The sequence below is a fragment of the Cynara cardunculus genome (genome assembly GCF_001531365.2).
Source record: "Cynara cardunculus var. scolymus isolate 2C chromosome LG 2, CcrdV1, whole genome shotgun sequence".
Classification (NCBI taxonomy): Eukaryota; Viridiplantae; Streptophyta; class Magnoliopsida; order Asterales; family Asteraceae; genus Cynara; species Cynara cardunculus.
Window position 1 is genome coordinate 62212061 of NC_037529.1, and position 5021 is coordinate 62217081.

The following is a 5021-nucleotide window of genomic DNA, read 5'->3' on the forward strand; positions in this document are numbered from 1 at the left end:
ATATTTTTTGTTATTATAATTTTAATTGTTTCTAAGTTCGATTTCTGCTATTAATATCGTTCACATGATAGTATTTTAATTCTTTTTTTCTTTATTAGAGACCAAATAATTATATTTTTTATAGGATCAAAAAATTAACTATTTTTAGGTTATTCTTACCAAATAAATGTATGCAATTTTATTAATAGGACGTACAATTGTTTGATCTTATAAGTCATTCGATTATATCAAACAAATTTATGTTTTATATATATAAATGTGTTACATTAAGTTTATAAAATTATATTTTCTATTAATAAAATCTCATATATTTATTTGATAAAAATATGTTGATATAGTTAATTTTTTGGTCCCGTAATTTTTTTAATTATTTAGTCCCTAATAAATAAAGAAATAAAATACTATCTTGTGAATAGTATTCAACGACTTGTACTTGAATGACGTTATTTATGGAAATCAAACAAATAAAAAACTAAAACTATAAACCAAAAATATGAAATAACGAATTGTATGAAAATATTTAATTATTTTATAATAAACAAAAAAAGATATTAATAAATAAAAAAGACTAAACCTAAGTTAAATTGAGGATTTTTAATATATTTAGCTTTTGGGACAAAACGACAATAAAGTACAAACTATGAAAATAAAATAATAATAAATTATAAATTATAGAAACGAAAATCGAAATTTCAAATCTACAAAATGGTAATCACAATATTTTATGAAACATAGGGATGGAAATCATAGTTTACTAAAAAATATAAAACAAAAAGTTAAAGTGATCATATTATTGTTTAGAAAAAGGGGAAAGATTAAAAAAATCTAACCAACTTTATCATTTGAATGATTAAGGAGTCGTTTACTAGCTAGACACTTGTTCGGTAAACACTTAACGGTAAAATTCAATACTATTATTTGCTTACTAGGTAAGATTTTAATCAACAAAAATGGATTTCTATGTAACAATTTAGCCGGTAAGAGTCGTTGTCCTCACCTACCGGGTAAGACTCGGTTTTTGTCTCGCTCTTACCGGGTACGTAAGATTCTTGGTCATTGCCATATTCATCTGGTAAGGTAATATAACTTGGTAAGTGCTTATCCGAGTAAGCATTTAGTAAACGGCCCCTAAGTCTTTAATTTTTTTTTTTGAATAAAAACCATATATTAACCTTTTTTTTATTTTAAATGATTAAAGTTCTTGAATTATTTTTTAAATGAAAATACCATTAAACTTTCTCAATTAGAATGATTAAGTCCCTGAATATTTTTTTAATAAATAAACCATCACACTTTTAAATATTAGGATATCCTTTTAAACAAAAAAAAAAAAACTACATTTAACCGTCTATCAAAAGTTCGATTATTTATTTATTTAAAAAAAATTCAGGATCTTAATTATTCAAAATGAGAAAGTTTAATATTTTTTTAATTTTAAAAAAATTGTTCAAAAACTTAATCATTCAAAATGAAAAGTTTAATGATTTTTTCATTCAAAAAAAAATACCAAAGACTTAATCATTCAAAATGCAGAAGTTGATTGAGCTTTTTTTTTTTTGTTTTCGTTGGACCAATTACAACCGTTTGCACCATTTTTTTGTATTAAACTAATGTGAAATTCCTTTTTTTCAACCATGACACTACTTTAACTCCAGATAAAATACTGCCAGTATTGTATATAAATTTGATCCATAAACTCTGTTTACAGTAACTTTATATTATAAATTCTGATCAAAATAGATATATGATTCATACATACTTTACTTCAAACTGATTACCGTTTTCGTTAAAAAAAGTATTGAATATTGATACAGTTTGTGTTGTTTTTGAAATTTGGTGTTAGGTTGGAGATGTGTATCTAAAAGGATCCACAACCGTGATATTATAAAACTATAACAAAAAATATCATGGATTATCAGTTCATGATTGGGGATGAAAGGTTTATAAAATATGGAAGAAAGAGAAAACTGAAATGACAAGGAGAAACTAACGTGACAAAGTCGTGAACCTTTTAAGAAGTTCACGAGTACAAATGCTCTAAGAAATAATATGTTTTTATAGCTTTTTTGTCTTATATTTTAAACTTTATGATAAAAATAAATAACATAATCGTATTCATCTGCTATTGTTAAATTTTTATGAAACTTTGGCTGTGTAGTTGTTCTATGAATGTATCTAACAAATTAACATTATTTAATACTTTAAATACTTAAATTGTGCTTACTGAATAATATGGCTATGTATTTCTCTGGTTTGTAACTTAGTTGACAAATGAGTGTTGAATACAAGACAGATCATGGGTTCGTTCCCAGACTTCCCTAGCCTCAGCTGTTGTGTGAGGCGACAAATGGCCTCTCACATTGATGTTATTAAAGACATGTTTCGTGTAGGGCTAATTGGGATCATTAATAAGTCATTTTCCGACTATTAGTTAGATTACTTTTTTACCTTACTAAAGAATATGAACTTTTTTTTTGATTAACTTGGATATCCAACCCGCTATGCGAGCCGACTAATCCCAGAGTGACCACTTGTTTTGCAGATAGCCCGGAGTTATCGCATTTGAACCTCCGTGGCCACAATGAGATTTTTATTCCTCATTGGATTTGAAACCTGAGATCTCCTGGTACTTTTTGATCTTTGGAGCCAAACTCAAACCAATCAGACATCACCCTTGTAGTTGAATTACTCAATTACTCAATTTATCAGTATGTCTTTTTAAATTATTTTACAGGTATAGTCATTTATCGATTTTTCATTATTTTCAATTCTTTTACTTTGTAAATTTAAGCAACTTCATGAATACTATAAGTGCTCAAAAATAGATTATTATTTTTAAACATAAACATTTTATTTTAAAACAAATATAAATTTCAAAATAATAAATAATAAATTGATTAATTTTTCTAAAAAAAGCAAAAACGAAAAACAGAAAGAAAACAAACAAGGAGCGCATGTGGTGGTGTTCACACTGTGATCCTGTACTTGCGGGAGCAGGAGAAGCACATAAATCTATAACGTTTATGGTAACCGCCGTACAATTCCAAGTTCCTTAAACTTAACGAATTAAGCAAACAACTATGTGGACAGGCTACGACTTGCGAGGAGTACTAGGATGTGTGCGGTACCACATGGCTTACACTTTCGATGCATATTCTAACCTATACATTCTTGACACCTATTCCAATATGACCTGTCCTTGACTCAATTACAAAGATGGTCCTCTGATTATCTTAGAATTACAAATTGGGTTTCTAGAATTCCTCTTTTACGAATTTGGTACATGTGGTTTGTTTTTTGTTATGAATTGGTTCCTTAACCATAATTTCGTTGCAGAAGCTCCGTTTAATCAGGGGTATTTTGGTCATTTTTATGTTATATTTTAATATATATGAATTTAAAAAAGAAAAAGAAATAAAAATGCAAAATGACAAAAATAACTATAACAAACCAAACCAAACTGGCCTACCACCTGAAAAAGTATGATTAGTTGTAAAGTAGATCATATTATATTATTTCTCAATATATAAACATGCATCAGTACATCACTACCTCCCCATCACCTAAAACCAGATTCTAAATAACTCGTTATGGTGTGTTATGACATCAAGGCTTCGCTTCACCACCATGTTAACCCATGTGGCTCCACTTCGAGGCTTGACTTCCGTTGTAACACATCATGGTGTGTCATAACGTGTTACGACGCGTTATTTTGTAAGGCATGGTTTTTTTTAATAGTTTTCTTAAAACAAATAACTTGCAAGATAAATGATAATTATGTACAACACCTAAAACTTAAATAAACATTGAAAGTAAAATATAAAAACCAAAACCTAAACGGGTAATGCTTACTCTCATTTCCGTACATAATGATTTGAACAAGAATTCTTTGAAGACTGAAGAGAGTAGTGAGTAGACTCAAGAGATTTGATCTCGATTTTACACTCTTGATATCATTTTCTTGTATGCTCGATAAATTTGATATAATTGGTTCTTCTTTCCTTTTTAGTTCTTCTAACTTTATATAACGTATAAGTTATTCCACGGATTGTTCAAACATGAACGCACACAAGCATATACATGCATATATTTATGTATGTACTAGTAGTATGCCCGTGCAATGCACCGGGTGAGCAGGTTATTATTTTATTGTAAATAGAAATAAAAGCCCTCGGATATGTAGCTCAGTTGGCAAAAGAGCAGAACAACTTTGCTCAAACACAGAGCTGGTTCAATTCGAATCCTACGGCTTGAACCCATCTGTAAGTCTCAGCCGTTGAGTTTTCTCTGAAATGTCTCCTCACATGTGGTTCCTATAAGGCGTGTTTCATGTGGGGTTGGTCAGGATAGCCAATTATCAACCTTTTGCTTACAAAAGAACAATGAAAAGTTAACGTAATTCTTCTTAAAAAAAGTTATTCATGGAGTAAATGTATATTTATTGAGCACTACGTATTAAACATGAGACGAATAAACATTTGAGAATAAGAGTTAAGACGAGAAACGTAAAAGAAACCCTGGACACTTGAAAAATCCGTTTCTGTATTATTTTATCCTCGCAATAATTGAACAGTATCTATTGTGATTGCATGACTTTATGCATGTTTCGACTCCATCCTGTTTGTTTTAAAGCTACTGCAATTAAATAATCTCAAGTAAAAAATAATGACAGACTATATATTAAGCCAAACTAATTGATATCATACATAAAGTTGGTTTGATATGTGTGTCTAAGTACTAAATGAAATGTAAGAATCAAGGCATCTGCAATCAAGTGGAGATTTTCTCCAATTTGCACACTTCCAGAAGTAGTTTATGATATCTCAATTCCCACTTGTTTACGAAATTATGTGTAATTGTGATATCTAATTTCAACTTAATGAAACCATATCAGTAATAAAGTCCAACATGGTAAGCACTGCAAAAGCAGTAAGACCAAAATTTAAATTGATTATTGTGAGTTTAAACGCACATCAAAACATCTTAAAGAAATGAGAAAATTTGGAATTTTACCACAAGGT